The sequence below is a fragment of the Dendrobium catenatum genome, unplaced genomic scaffold (assembly GCF_001605985.2).
Source record: "Dendrobium catenatum unplaced genomic scaffold, ASM160598v2 fragScaff_scaffold_211, whole genome shotgun sequence".
Lineage (NCBI taxonomy): Eukaryota > Viridiplantae > Streptophyta > Magnoliopsida > Asparagales > Orchidaceae > Dendrobium > Dendrobium catenatum.
The window spans coordinates 2198720-2215384 of NW_021318673.1; the positions used below are offsets into that span (position 1 = coordinate 2198720).

A 16665-nucleotide genomic window follows, 5' to 3' on the forward strand; every position below is an offset into this window, starting at 1 on the left:
CGACAGTCTACCGGCGGTTGAACGACGATATTTTTACCAACGGTCGGACGACCGGGAAGCCACCAGTACAAACAGCGGCGATAATCGGCGGTCTAAACCGCCGGAACATTGTTAATGAAGCAAACTGCCGGTAACGGTTTCCGGCGCCATTTTTTTCGGTGATTTGAAAACCACCGAAACGTCATCGATTTTTTTCATAATCGCCGGAAAACATGCATAAACCGCCGGCAAAAGCTGCCGGTAATGAGTAAATTTCCTATAGTGCCCCCCCTCTTGGTGCATCTAGTAATTTCAACTATATCCATTCTTATACATGATGAGATGCTCATCTCTTTTCTTAAATAAGGTATTAACAATTAAAAAATTATAAGCTAAGGAAAAATCTAATATAGCCTTATCACCTTCATTAATCGTTCCAAACTTATAACCATCATGAATGCTTTTAAAATCATCTACTTCTTTACCAACATGTCCATTTAAATCTCCTCCAATAAAAACTCTTTCTTCAAGAGGTATCTTTTGTATTTATTCGTTTAAATCATTCCAAAATTTAAATTTAGAACATATATCCAAGCCTACTTGAGGAGCATAAATACTTATAATATTAGTAATCTTAGCATCAACAACAATATTTAAAGTTATAATTCTATCTCCAATTATATTATTTTTTATAACATTATCCTTCAAACTCTTATCTAAAATCACACCTATACAATTTCTAGTACGACTCCTACCCGAATACCATAGTTTAAAATCTAAACTATCAATCTACTTAGTCTTCTCTCAAACCCATTTAGTTTCTTGAATGCACAAAATATTTATTTTCCTATGAATCATAATATCCATTAATTCCATTAATTTTCCTGTAAGGGAACTTATATTCCAAGATCCTATCCTAATTTTAGTTTCATGGACTAGTTTCTTTGCCCACATTTGTACTTGATTTGGGAACCCTTGCTTATTTAACACTGCACCCGGGCACTGGTGCAGCGGCTCTTGTAGACCTTTTGTTATATTCAGGCCATACAACGCGTCGCTTCCAGAGAACATCATTGCATTAACACAATGTATTAAAGGATTCATGTCATGATTATTCGACAAATTTTACGCAGGCTGTCGACTACCTAACGCAACCCTCAACTTTTCTCATCCAGAACTTGGGACCTGGCAACATCATACATAATTTCTGTTACACTTAATTGTCAATTGCTATCAAACTTATGTTGTAAATTTGCTGGAGTTGATTTGGGTATTCCTTTAACTGTACTTTGTTGTATTAAACTCAATTGCATTCTTTTGATGTGTTTGTATGTTTATAAAACTAGGGACTTAGTCTAGTGTATGCCTGTCAATGAGTGACTTTGATTTAGGGGCTATTTGATTGGAGAAAAAGTGGATGCAAAGTATAATGAATACTTTGCTTTTTCATTTTTTGTTGTTTGGCTTGTCCACTAAATAAAGCAAAGCAAATTCCAATTCCACTTGTATTCCTAACTTGTGTAGTTCATTTTCGGTGTAAAGGGCAACTGCTCAAAATCAAGCAATAAAGGAATTCCACAAGCGAGAGAGAGCAGCCCACGGAATTCCTCTTTGTTTCTTCTTCCTCCATCACTGCTCACCCCCTTGACGCACCTTCGCACTTCAATCCTCATCTCGGGTGAGAGAGTAGTCCAAGGAACACCTCTTCGCCTTCCGCCTTCATTTTGACAAGTTTCTTTCGTGCAAAACAACCTACAGAATAACTCGCTCTGAAGCTGTAGAGGAAGAGTTTCCACGTGTGGTTCTCCAGAGCGAGGTAAGGAAGATCCAATTCGATGCAAGGGTGAAAAACTATTTTGGATTGACATATGAGGAGATCATCCCATTTCCGAGGTATGCCTTTACACTTATGAGTATCACAATGTATGCCACTCCGTGCGGGAACCTGGAGCTACAAGATGGTTGGACCATCTCGTGCAGGAACCTGGAGCCGCAAGGTGTGTCTTCTGTGTTTGGGAATAGGCACACTTGATTCTTGATTGAATGCCTCATCCAAACGGGTCTTTGGTTTACTCTACATACATCCAACCAAATAGAAAAAAATAGTTCCCCTGCATTCACTTTATAAACAACAAAATAACTTTATGCATTTACTTTACAACCAACCAAACAGCCCCTTGGTGAATAGTGAAAATATTGATTTCTAAAGTGTTTATGATTTCTACTGCAAGTAGATTGTATAAGTTGTTGTATTGAACGGTGAGATATTGCAGTAGGTGGCTATGTTGTGGTAGTTTTTTTAAGTAAATGATCGTATGGTACAGTGAAATGATGACATTATTAGTTGTTACAACTCCTAGCATTACTCATGTATGTCCTATATGTAGTTTTAGTAAAATTTAATTGTTATTCTAAATGCAAAAGAGAGAGATAGAGATAAAAATGGCATAAATCACCTCTTAAACAAAAAGAACTTTTTTGCACCAATCTTGGTGTAGAGGTTTATAAATTTGTACAGTTGTTTGTTTGAGTTATTTTGTTTTAAAACAATTAAAAAAAAAATGAATTCTTCAAAGACTTATAATGATTTTAAGGAAGTTAAATGCAAGAGGGTAATGAGTAGATTAAAATTGTTGATTTATATGATAGGTTGTCACTCGAGTCTCCTCAATGGCACTCCAGACTTTTCCTGTTATCCACTCTTTGCTAAGCTGTAGCTTTCTTATTATCTAAACCACCCTTGATCCAAAGCCATCTTCTTGATGTTATTGTATAGCCGATAATGAGAGGTTTGAATATTGCAAATTTAAATAAATTCCTTGGAGAAGGATCCTAATTCTGAGTCATAAATAAGGGTACCTTAACTTACTATTCTTGTCGTAGGCAATTACCCTCTCTGGCTTCTCCTTACTACTTGGGACTACAAGCAGTCTCTTAACTTTGCCTTTGCAGAAAAATCAAATTTTTTACAGCTATTGTTTTCTATAAAAACATGAAAACATGGGTTATATTTCATTTTGAAAGATCACAACGTCAAGATGGTACTAGCCTAGCTAAGGTCTAGGATAAAAAAGAGGCAGAGTTCATTAGTGATTTGAGAGAAATGCCTTGAGGTGTGTTTCATAAGCATATGTACATCCTCTCGATTAACTCCCAAGTTTATTGCATGTAATCTTGTATGGGTTGTTATTGACTTGTCTCAAGCTCTGTAATTTCTTCCACTGTAACATAACCCATCTAATATAAAACACAATGCATCATTCCTTTGGATTGCTCTTAGGTTATATGTTATGGGAGAGCTTAAACCGTCCCAAGAGGGGTCGGTTCATGTTTATAGGAGGTGGGATAAACCTCCTCCGTAGAGTCCACCGCCTTAGCAGGTGGGCCCCACTCTCTTGGGCGGCAAAATAGAGAGAGAAAGAGGGCGGTGAGGAGAGTTGGAAAGGTATTTTTTTTAAAATGTTTGAAAGGGATAGGGTTAGGGCATGCATGATTATTGTTTTCTTGTGGAGGCTCTCGAGGGTTGGGCTCTAGAGAATTTCTCTAGAGATTAGGGAGTTGTTTCTTCCTCTCAGATTGAAGAAACTTGTATTTTTTATTGCTTTCTTATTTATTGATGGAATAGATGAGATTTGCTTGTGTTTTTCTCCACTAAATCTGAAATTTCTGCTTCGTTATTGCTGTTTTCTCGCTGAAAATAGCAAATTTCTCTTGATTTCTTACCAATTCTTACTAGGGTTACTTGCGAACTCAAGTATTTCCTATCAAATTGGTATCAGACCATCTTCTTGGGACCTTCGGCGGCTAGAATTTTGAAATTTCAGTGGTATTTTTCTCAACCGGAAGAAGATATCTTCATTTCTAAGGAGGAACTATGGTCAGAAGGAAAGTTGAAGTCTTGGAAGGGGAATTAGGTCATTTGAAGAAAAAATTTCAGGTTTTCAAAACCAATTTACAACCATTCATGAAAAGATAGATGATAGGCTTGCCGCTTTGGAAGACCTAATGAAGAAGATGTTTGATGTCATGACCCGGCCCAATTAGCTCAAGGTACGAGGCGGGAACGAGATCGGACATGTAATTCAAGTACTCCTTATCAGTTCCATGCAATTCTAAAGATATTCAAGAATACTAAAAGCGCATCTAAACTTTTTCCAACATATAACATTTAAAACCATCACAAAAGAAGTTAATGTACAAGGTGGTATACACTTAATCTATTCATTCATGATAAAACCACCAAAAAAAAAAATGATAACTAAAAACAACAGTAAGAACCTGCCACCCGTTGCGCGTCGACTGTAGGTAAACCTAGGGTGTTCGGCCATCACCTAAGCGTAGGTTCTCCTGAAAAATTTCCCAAAACTCGGGAGTGAGCTATGCTCAGCAAGTAACAACTATAGCTAAAGTTCGTATACATTTGAAAGAACATATCTTGGGGAATAGTAGTCTACACATGAGTTAATAGGTGTCTAAATGTTATGTTGAACATGATATGAGGCATACTTGCTTAAAGCTTAAAACATGACATATGATTTCTTAACTTGAGAGAACATGAAACATTCGCATATGTTTAACTTTCATGTCATAATGTACACATCCGTCCCGGAGTACCAAATTGTACTGATCAGGTACATATCATTCTTCGTTCCACTTTGCCTTAAAGGCCGTCTTTGCTCAATGAGCCATATCTTGGTACTCCGTCATCAACAATCACAAGTTATGTAGCATGAATATGATAAGATGCTTTCATATGATATGCTAAGAAATGCATATGATAGGTTAATGACCTTTTGGATCTTTCACACTAAGTAACAGTTGCATAACATTAAGTAACAATTGTATGAAATGTATCACTAATTACCCTTGCATGACATTAAGGAATAATTGCATAAAATTGAACACTAAGTCACTATTGTATGAAATTTAAACATAGCATAAGAGTTTTGAATAATAAATGCGTACTTGCTTTAGCAAATAGAGTCACTTACCCTCAAGCTTTCCTTTGCAATAATTCCCGCACAATTTCTTACCACTTTTCTTTATTTCAACCTAAGAAAAAAGAAGTTTCCAATGACTATTACAAGCATTTAAATCGCCAACATCGTTAATTTTATTTAAAATTAAATGTTATTTTCGGATTTGTCAAAAATCCCAACATTTAGACTTTCAATACTTGATATTTTCATTTCTTAAGCATACAAAAACATTCCCTTCATCTAAGTAGTAAATAATATTAATAATTTTCGGATTTATCTTAGATAAAAATTAGAAAAAATGGTTTTCTTTCAAATTTCGAAATTAGAGGCTTCCTTAAGCCCTTACAAACTCAATTAGAGAACATGCAACCTATAAAAACTAGGTTTGGAAAAACCCTAAACTTTCCCTAATTTTTCCACTCAAATTCGCTAAATGAAAAATTACATTTTTAATATCAAAAGTCTTCCCTTAAGCTCTTCTAATCATTCCCATAAAAATTTCATCAAAAAGAGAAACCCTAAATTTCGGATTTAGTGTTTTGCTTAAAAAAAATTGACATGAATGGTAGGATAACATAGATCAAGTCAAACCCTAAAAGTTTCCTAAAGAAATTTCTCAAAAACACAAACCCTAAAATTTTTCTATACAAAAAAACTCAAGGAATCTTCCATTTCTTTTAAGAAAAACTTACCTCAAGGCTTTCCCTACGCTTTTCCTAAAGATCCCTCGCCGGAATCTCGCCGGAGAGACCAAGCCGACGCCGTCCCCACCTTCTCCCGTCGCCTCTCTCACGTTCGGCCGAAACAAATCAACAAGGGACCGAAATGTTCGGTCCCTTAGGCGTATGAGGGGGCTTAAGGAAATTTAGGAAGCCAAATTATACATGTACCCTTATCTCTAAAGGTTTTCTTTTAATTCATGAAGGGCAAAAGGGGTAGAAAAGGCCAAATATTACTTAAACGAACTTCGGCAAATTTTAACTCCACAACCGTGCGAAATTTAATATAAGTTCTTTATACCGTTTCGCTCGAAATTTCAAGACGAATCTAATGAAATTTTTTTCGCCAATTTCTGACGACATTAAAATTTCACTTAAGTTCATTGCGGCGCATCGATATGCGTGCGACGCACTCAATTGACGAATTTCGGGTTTTACATTTGAAGTCAAGCAAAAACTGGCAACATCTGAAACCACCGGTGGCCATGGAAGGGGAGGAAACACGAACCCGTTTAGGGGAAGGGAAAATCCGGAAGTGGGGGTTCTCGAAGGAGATGATGGAATGCCTCCTCTAGAAGCACTTTCTAGGGAGGATATAAGTATGTGATATGATAGAAGGGGTGCTGATTTTATCGTGAGAATGCAAGAATTTCAGCATTGAGGTGCTGAATTCGAAGGGAGAAGGGAGGAATTTCATCGCCGAGGTGCTAATTTTGAAGGGAGAAGAGGAGAATATGAAGAAGGGTTCAGGTATAATCGTTGGGGGGAGGGATGATCGGGACACTTGGGGATCACTTCCTCTTCGAGGAATAGGAGGTTATGGAGGATACCATCTTTGAGGGTGAGGATGGCCATGCTTAAATTTATAAGGTGGAACAATATTTTGCTTCTAACGGGCTGATGGAGGAGAAGTTGATGGCAGCGGGATTGTGTTTGGAAGGAAAAACACTGGCATGATACCAATGACGTGATAGAAGGGAGCCTATCCAGAGCTGGCGAGAGTTCAAAGAATGCTTACTAGATCATTTTCGAGCCAATGGGGGAGGAGATTTCTATGAGCAATTCTTTGCCCTGACTCAGGAGGGGACTATGATGGATTACCGTGATAGGTTTGAGTATTTGTCCAGTAGGTTGGATCATATTTTGGAGTCAGCCATGGAAAGGAACTTCATGAATGGGTTTAAACCGGAGATATGAACAACAATCAGAGTGTTGGAGCCAAGGAACCTATGAAAGGCTATGAAGATGTCACAGTTGGTGGTAGATCAGAAAAAAATCAGAGAGAGGAACTCGGGGAAGCTACTCAGGGGGATCTTACAGGATGATTACCACATCCTTACCCTCCAAAGGGCAGGCCTTAGGGAGCCTGAAAGAAGTACCTAAGGAGAAGACTAGAGGGGGAAATGGGGGACAGTTCAAAAAGCTGACTGAGGAGTTACAGGAGAAAAGGGCAAATGGGTTTTGCTTCAGATGTGATGAGAAGTACATGCCGGGGTATAGATGCAAGGACAAAACTCTTCAGGTTCTCATTTGTAAAGATGAGGAAGACGAAGAGGGAGGTGGGAGCGAGTCAGAGGTGATGGAGGAGGAGAAGTTACATATGGATGTGGCAAAAGTCTCTCTAAACTCAGTAGTGGGATTTACTCCGAGTCACACTATGAAAGTGAAATAAGAGATCTCTGATCATGAGATTGTGGTGTTGATAGATAGTGGGGCAACCTATAATTTCATTTCCACCCAGATTATTGATCTGCTGGGGATAGAGTTAGTGGATACAGGAGGCTACGGGGTGATGATGGGCACGAAAAAGGTAGAAATGGGTAGAGAAGTTTGTAGAGGGGTAATGCTAAAGATTCAGAGGATCCAGGTGAGGGAAGACTTTTTTTCCTTAGAATTTGGAAGTACTGATGTCATCCTAGGGATAAAATGCCTACGGTCTTTTGGAAGACACCAAGGTGAATTGGAAAACATTAAAGATGGAATTGGTGGTTAAAGGGAAAAAAAGAGTGATTCAGGGTGATGTGGGGCTGACCAAGGCTGGGGTTTCTCTCAAATCCCTAATTAGGACCATTCAGGAGGAGGGAGGAGGCTACTTGGTGGAGTTGCACCGCCTGGAAGGGGTTAGACTCGAGGAAGAGGGAAATATTCCCTCTTCAGTGCAGTCGCTTATACACCAGTTCAGTGAGATTTTTTAACCTACACAGGGCTTACCTCCTCAGAGGGACTTGAAGCACGCCATTACCTTGAAGGAAGGAGAGATACCGATCAATGTCCGCCCTTACCACTTCCCTCAGATTTAGAAAGATGAGATTGAGAAGTTGATCTGGGAGATGCTAGAGGTGGGGATCACCAGGCCAAGTGTTAGCCCTTTTTCTAGTCCCGTCCTCCTGATCAAGAAGAAGGATGGGAGTTCGAGATTCTGTGTGGATTATAGGGCTTTGAATAAGGGGACTGTACCAGACAAGTTTCTAATTCCAGTAATTGATGAGCTCTTGGATGAGCTATACAGTGCTAAGATGCTTTCGAAGTTGGACTTGAAATATGGATATCATCATATCAGAATGAGGGAGGCAGATATTCCAAAGATAGCTTTCAAGACACATAAAAGGCATTATAAGTTTCTGGTAATGCCTTTTGGACTGACTAACACCCCTACTACTTTTCAGTCCTTGATGAATAGGATATTCAAATAGTACCTCAGGAAGTTTGTCTTGGTTTTCTTTGATGATATTATAGTGTACAACAAAACAAAAGAAAGAGCATCAGAGACATCTGAAGGAGATTTTAAGCGTGTTACAGGAGCATCAGTTAAAAGCCAACTTGAAGCTGCATGTGTGGAGTACTTGGGACATGTGGTGTCCCAAGAAGGAGTGGCAGCATATCAAAATAAAATTGAGGCAATGCAGAGGTGGCCAAGGCCTAGGAACATAAGGGAGTTGAGGGGTTTCCTAGGTTTGACCGGGTACTATAGGCGGTTTGTGAAAGGATACAGTGCTATTACTTGGCCTTTGACTGAGCAACTAAAGAAGGATAACTTTTTATGGGGAGAGGCAGCAACTTAGGCTTTTGAGAAATTGAAGAAGGCAATGACTACAATATCAGTTTTAATTCTTCCAGATTTCAATCAGGTATTTATAGTAGAGACTGATGCGTCATGATATAGGATGGGGGTAGTGCTGATGCAGAACCATAGGCTATTAGCATACTTCAGTCAAGTGCTATCAGCTAGGGCTAGATTGAAGTCAGTATATAAGAGAGAGCTAATGTCCATTATTTTGGCTATTCAGAAGTGACGCCCCTATCTCCTTGGTAGGCATTTCATTGTTCAAACAGATCAGAGGAGCTTGAAGTATCTGTTAGAACAAACGATGGTGACTGAGGAGCATCAAAGGTGGCTATCCAAATTATTATGTTATGATTTTGAGATCCAATACAAGCCTGGTTTGGAAAATAAAGCAGCTGACGCGTTATCTAGATGTGTTGGGGAGCTCTAGGAATTAGCTGTGTGTTCCACTGATGGTAGATTGGGGGCTATAAAGGAAGAAATCATGCTGACTGAAGAATTGAGAAAGATCAGGTAGGATTTGATAAAAGCAAGAGTAGCCATCCTGATTACTATATTGAGGGGGAGAGACTATTATATCAAGGGAGGTTTGTGATGCCATAAACCTCCAAACATATTCCTCACTTGCTACATGAATTCCATGACAGCATGGTTGGAGGTTATTCAGGAGTTGAGAAGACATATAGGAGGCTGACATTTGAGCTTTACTGGAAGGGAATGTATAAAGATGTTGCGGAGATGGTGGCAAGGTGTGAAGTTTGTCAGAGAAATAAATATATGGCGATGGCTCCAGGGGGACTAATACAACCATTGACACTTCCAAACATAGTATGGGAGGAAGTTTTCGTGGATTTTATCGATGGGTTTCCACGATCAGAAGGATTCACTGTCATCATGGTGGTGGTGGTCAAACTTAATAAATATGCACACTTCATCCTCCTACGACATACTTACACCGCCGTGTCAATAGTAGCAGCATTTATCAGAGAGATTGTTCGTTTGTATGGGATTCCTGAAGCGATTGTGTTGGATCAAGATAAGGTGTTCCTTAGCCAGTTCTGGAGGGCGTTGTTTAGGATGCAAGTCACTATCCTTAAGAGAAGAATTGCCTATCACCCATAGACAGAAGGGCAAATTGAGGTGGTGAACCGTAGTTTGGAGACCTATTTGAGGTGCTTTACTTCTAAAAAACCACAGATATGGGCAAAGTGGCTGCCATTGGCCGAGTATTGGTATATATATCGTACCATTTTGCTTTTCAGATGACTCCCTTCAAGGTGCTGTATGGAAGGGACCCCCACACTTAGTGCACTATGGGAGAGGAAGCACACCAGTTTCCTTAGTGGAGCAGTATTTGGAGGAACGGGATAAGGTGCTGAAAGAGTTGAAGAAACATCTGTTGAGGGCACAACAAATTATGAAAAAAGCAGGCGGATTCACATCGGAGGGACATGCAGTTTGAAGTAGGGGAGAAGGTGTTCCTAAAACTACGACCTTACAGGTAAAGGACATTAGCAATAATGAGGAATGAGAAATTGGCAACGAGCTACTTCGGCCCCAATGAAATTTTGGAAAAGATTGGAGCAATGGCGTACCGACTGAAGCTGCCCCCATCAGCTACCATACACCTAATTTTCCATGGGTCTCGGTTGAGAAGAGCTATAGGAGAGCATGCAGCTAGTGCAGAACTACCAGACACTGGCTGAGGATTTGGAAGTGATATTAGAACCACTGAAGCTTACAGATATGAGATCAGATAAAGAGCAACAAAGAAGTGCTGATTAGATAGAAATGTCTTCCCGATTTCGATGCTACATAGGAGCCATTTGACATAATAAAAGATCAATTCCCTTCATTTTACCTAGAGGAGAAGGTGAATCTTTGGGAAGGAGGTAATGTTACGGGAGAGGTTAAACCGGCTTAGGAGTGGCTGGTTCATATTTATAGGAGGTGGGCTAAACTGCCTCCTTAGAGCCCACCACCTTAGCTGTAAAACCCAAAATTCGTCAATTGAGTTCGTATCACGCGTAACGATGCACCGCGACGAACTTAAGTGAAATTTTGATGTCGTCGGAAATTGGCGAAATAAATTTCATTAGATTCGTCTCGAAATTTCGAGCGAAACGTTATAAAGAACTTAAATTAAGGTTGTGGAGCTAAAATTTGCCGAAGTTCGTTTAAGTAATATTTGGCCTTTTCTACCCCCTTTGCCCTTCATGAATTAAAAGAAAACCTTTAGAGATAAGGGTACATGCATAATTTGGCTTCCTAAATTTCCTTAAGCTCCCTCATACGCCTAAGGGACCGAACATTTCGGTCCCTTGTTGATTTGTTTCGGCCGAACGTGAGAGAGGCGACGGGAGAAGGGGGGGACGACGTCGACTTAGTCTCTCCGGCGAGATTCCGGCGAGGGATCTTTAGAAAAAGCATAGGGAAAGCCTTGAGGTAAGTTTTTCTTAAAAGAAATGGAAGATTCCTTGAGTTTTTTTGTATAGAAAAATTTTAGGGTTTGTGTTTTTGAGAAATTTCTTTAGGAAACTTTTATGGTTTGACTTGATCTATGTTATCCTACCATTCATGTCAATTTTTTTTTAAGCAAAACACTAAATCCGAAATTTAGGGTTTCTCTTTTTGATGAAATTTTTATGGGAATGATTAGAAGAGCTTAAGGGAAGGCTTTTGATATTAAAAATGTAATTTTTCATTTAGCGAATTTGAGTGGAAAAATTAGGGAAAGTTTAGGGTTTTTCCAAACCTAGTTTTTATAGGTTGCATGTTCTCTAATTGAGTTTCTAAGGGCTTAAGGAAGCCTTTAATTTCGAAATTTGAAAGAAAATCATTTTTTCTAATTTTTATCTAAGATAAATCCGAAAATTATTAATATTATTTATTACTTAGATGAAGGGAATGTTTTTGTATGCTTAAGAAATGAAAATATCAAGTATTGAAAGTCTAAATGTTGGGATTTTTGAAAAATCCGAAAATAACATTTAATTTTAAATAAAATTAACGATGTTGGCGATTTAAATGCTTGTAATAGTCATTGGAAACTTTTTTTCTCTTAGTTTAAAATAAAGAAAAATGGTAAGGAATTGTGCGGGAATTATTGTAAAGGAAAGCTTGAGGGTAAGTGACTCTATTTGCTAAAGCAAGTACGCATTTATTGTTCAAAACTCTTATGCTATGTTTAAATTTCATACAAGGGTGACTTAGTGTTCAATTTTATGCAATTGTTCCTTAATGTCATGCAAGGGTAATTAGTGATACATTTCATACAATTGTTACTTAATGTTATGCAACTGTTACTTAGAGTGAAATGTCCAAAAGGTCATTAACCTATCATATGCATTTCTTAGCATATCATATCAAATCATCTTATCATATTCATGCTACATAACTTGTGATTGTTGATGACGGAGTACCAAGATGTGGCTCATTGAGCAAAGACGGCCTTTAAGGCAAAATGGAACGAAGAATGATATGTACCTGATCAGTACAATTTGGTACTCCGGGACGGATGTGTACATTATGACATGAAAGTTAAACATATGCGAATGTTTCATGTTCTCTCAAGTTAAGAAATCATATGTCATGTTTTAAGCTTTAAGCAAGTATGCCTCATATCATGTTCAACATAGCATTTAGACACCTATTAATTCATGTGTAGACTACTATTCCGCAAGATATGTTCTTTCAAATGTATACGAACTTTAGTTATAGTTGTTACTTGCTGAGCGTAGCTCACTCTCGAGTTTTGGGAAATTTTTCAGGAGAACCTACGCTTAGGTGATGGCCGAACACCCGAGGTTTACCTACAGTCGATGCGCAACGGGTGGCAGGTTCTTACTGTTGTTTTTAGTTGTCATTTTTTTTTGGTGGTTTTATCATGAATGAATAGATTAAGTGTATACCACCTTGTACATGAACTTCTTTTGTGATGGTTTTAAATGTTATATGTTGGAAAAAGTTTAGAAGCGCTTTTAGTATTCTTGAATATCTTTAGAATTGCATGGAACTGATAAGGAGTACTTAAATTACATGTCCGATCTCGTTCCCGCCTCGTACCTATGAGCTAGCCGGGCCGGGTCGTGACTTTAGCAGGTGGGCCCCACTCTCCTGGGTAGCAAAACAGAGAGAGAAAGAGGGCGGTGGGGGACAGAGGGAAAGTATTTTTTTTAATGTTTGAAAGGGCTAGGGTTAGGGCATGCAAGATTATTGTTTTCTTGTGGAGGCTCTTGAGGGTTGGTCTCTATAGAATTTCTTTAGATATTGGAGAGTTGTTTCTTCCTCTCGGATTGAAGAAACTTGTATCTTTTATTGCTTTCTTGTTGATTTATGGAATAGATGGGATTTGCTTGTGTTTTTCTCCACCAAATCTAAAATTTCTACTTCGTTATTGTTGTTTTCTCTCTGAAAACAGTAGATTCCTCTTGATTTCTCACCAATTTTTGCTATGGTTACTTGCGAACTCAAGTATTTCCTATCATTATAATAGGTTATATCTTGATGACTATTTCAATTTAAGCAGATGTTTCACCAAACTAAAACATGGTTGCTTAGTTTAAGTTTGAGGCAAATATCACTTTGTCATGAGTATTACATTTATACTCCTATAAATTCAAGTAGATATAAAATTGAATACATTTAGTATAATTTTATTAGTAATAGATCTAGTTGTTGGTTTGTGACATTGGGATCAAGTCATTAAAAAAAGTGCACGTTTTGGATATCTTGGGCTATTGTTCAAAATGATGTGGCCAGTTAGTAGGAAAAGAAAGAAGACTGCAAATGAGATCATGGTCGGGGATGTGGTCCTCTTAGATAACCAATGCTGAGATCTTCTTATGTGTATTTCAGTGGGTGCCACAATCGAACAAGACCGCTGTCGAAGGACTGGGATAACATATAGTTTCCATGCTAGTTTATACTCTCTCATACCTTATGCTTTAATGAATGCAGTATGCAACTTTTCAAGAATTCTATGTTGCAATAAGTTAATCTCAAAAAAATTAATTAAATGAACATAGGGCAAATAATACATATTTAATTACCAAGAAGAAATCAATTGAATTAAATCTTGCTCGAGAAGATTACATTCACAAAACTCCTATCCTAGAATTGGGGTATTCATATCTAATCACATGGAGGTTTGGATCACATCAACCCCTCTAAAGAAGAATTTAGGATATAAAAACTCCTAATATGATATGGGATAGTAAAATATTATATTGATGAAACACAAATAATGATCTAGGGGGTTTTCAAAGAATCTTTAAGCTATAATGCCACAACTCTAATGTTGAATATTTTGAATCTTTAAGCTATACTTGCTCATGTCCTTTAAGGGGCTGTTTGGTATGCTTAATTAGAAGGGTAAAGTAAATAATTTACATGCATTTCTTAGATTTGATCGTTTGGTTGGTTTTGAGCAAAATGTAAGTAATTCTTCGGAAGTATTAGCGGTGTATTTCGACCGGCCTTTCTCGCGACTTCAAAACCCGCTCAAATTGAGCGGGTTACAAAAACACGCCCGCTGCGGTAGAAATTTTCCGGCGCTCAAGGTGGTGCAAAAGACTTTCTCGGTCGTAGGCATCCGGTATGCGTTTGTCGCGCATCGTCGGAGGTTGTACAGCACTCCAAATTTTATGCCATCACATCTCATGGAAGCAGGTAATCCAATCATTTCCTGCAATACAGTGATTGGTAAGCCGTCCATCTGTTTGCAGACAGGTAAGCGACAGCAAACCCTAACAGCTGAGGTGCGCCTATCGGGAATCGACCTTCACTCTGGCACCGCAACGACAGCCCGGCTATTTCCTGCCATGGCCGGCAAGGGGAGATACTATACGGCTGGAATTCAGATTCCGGCCAACTTGGCTACGTCATCGACAAGAAACTCAGCAAGTGCTTCTCCATTCCAGAAGCAGCGAAGCTTGCAGGAATTGCATTGATATGCACAAGTGAGATTCCAGGCTAGAGACCAACAATGGAGGCTGTGCTTCAAGAACTAGGAAGTAACCGATGCTTCAATTTCTAACTGTACTGATCTTTTGTAATTGTAATCGACTTCTTTATTTATCTTCCTGTTTTGATTTTTACTTGAACTCTTATGTCTTGTAAGAGAAGTGAAGAAGTTCCAGTGTTTTGGAATTGCTTTCACATGGTAGTTCTTTGTAAGGATTGTCTTTCATGTTTTGTTTTGAGGACAGTGGTAAAGATTTTCCAGATAGCTGTAATGGTAAAGCTTTTTCAGTGTAGCTGTATAAGGAAACGATACAGGACTGACGCACTGCCTACCACTGCTTCGTCACTCGATGAGATGGTGGGCAGAGTCCTTATGATGTTGACTTTCAAGCAAATCTATAAAATTATCAATGTTGTCTCCAATTTTATATTAATTAACTAAGTTCCCAAAGGAGATTTTATTAAGATGAATGATATGAGAATAGTGATTTCTAAATCTTGAATGAATGAACCCCCCGTCGATACACATGTCTGGTTTGATACAAGTCAGGATGCTGTTAACTAGTTCAACCGATTTAAGCCTGTATCTTTTTATTTCCTTGATTAATAAATTCAAGTCATTGAGCACTCAGTTGGGATCTATACGGGTGCTGATTCTGCTAACGTTTGGCTGTTGAAATAGGAGAACAAAACTATTACAGTGTGATCATTGACTACCTATTTTATTGAGCTTGTTTCTCAGGAAATTTTTTTTTATGCATTATAATGATATAAATGTATTTGTTCTGCTTTATATTTGTTGTACATTCCAGTTTTTAAGTCCCTTTAGTTCAGAGGGTGTTCTTGGGATCTGTCTCATTGAAATGTTCTTCAAGTGTGGGGAAATTGTAAGTACTTTCTCTATTTTTAGGGACATAAGAAGGAGGTTGGGTCATTGGACCGCTTCCATCATTTCAGAAATGGTTCGTGCTCTTGTATGGATCACTGGTAATCAAGGTCTTCATTTCTTGATTTATGCTCTTCAGTTGTTCAGAAGAACTGTCACAAATTCTTGGGAAGATCATAGCCATATTAATCATTTATTTACTGAGGGTTGAATAAAGTTTATTGTGGGCGTATACATTTATTCAACATCTATAGGTGACCTTCATTGGCTCTTTAATCCTTCATTTATGGAGTAGAGTTTCTGTAAATCCAACATTTATGCTTATGTTGGATTTTTGGTCTCTATGGTATGATCAATATATTTCTATGGTCAAAGCTGATTATGCTTGCAGTTTATCAGCTTTTCTTCAACAAATAATTGACCAAATTGACTACAAATAATTTCAGCTTAAATGGTATGTGTACCACTTCATATATCTGAAGGTTGTCTTCTCTCTGTAGTGGTAAAGCTTTTTCCAGATTCCTGTCTTCTTTTAATGGACCAGCTGTTCTTTGCTGTAATCAACAAGGATCACAGCATTAGAGCACCTTGAGGTTGGTTTGCTTTCTTATCACCCTTTTATTTAGTCTTTTGTTAATGGTTCTAGCAACCCTAGTGCCTTAAATTTGTAGACGTTTACCACTGAATACAAAATCAGATTCCATTTGGAGTTTCTTTAAGTAGATATGAACTGGAAACTCTAGGATTCGTTGTTTATTATTCTTTTGCTTGTTGATTGTAATCCACTGTTTCTGCTTAATGCTGCTATATATGTAGAATTTGGACTTTGGTTTCTTTTGGGGTGGTTTTCTTACTTCTTATTAAAGCAGCTTTTAGGTATATATATTAAAAATTTTGTTCTAAAAAACTGCTTTATGAAGCAGTTAAAAGTTGTACCAAAGGAAGCCTTCGGTTTTGTTTCTGTTGGCTTTCTTACTGCTACTTAAAAGTAATTTTTTGGTACAAATTTTTTTTAAAAAAATTTTATGTACTAAGAAGCTGTTTTAGTAAGAAGCTGTTTTAGAAAGCAATAAG

General features: G+C 38.0%; 1 long non-coding RNA gene across 6 annotated transcripts in view; it reads left to right on the top strand.

Moving 5' to 3' along the window:
- LOC110113961 overlaps window positions 1–16310 on the top strand; it is a 53928-nt gene extending 37618 nt beyond the window's left edge. For 3 of the 6 annotated variants that reach the window (XR_003700078.1, XR_002305204.2, XR_003700080.1), the window contains one exon: window positions 15616–16310. This is a non-coding gene — a long non-coding RNA (uncharacterized LOC110113961). Of the gene's footprint in view, window positions 1–12511; window positions 15129–15615 lie in introns of those variants that run through there. The other 3 variants (XR_003700079.1, XR_003700081.1, XR_003700077.1) reach the window with 3 other exon arrangements.
- Window positions 16311–16665: the final 355 nt, after the last annotated feature.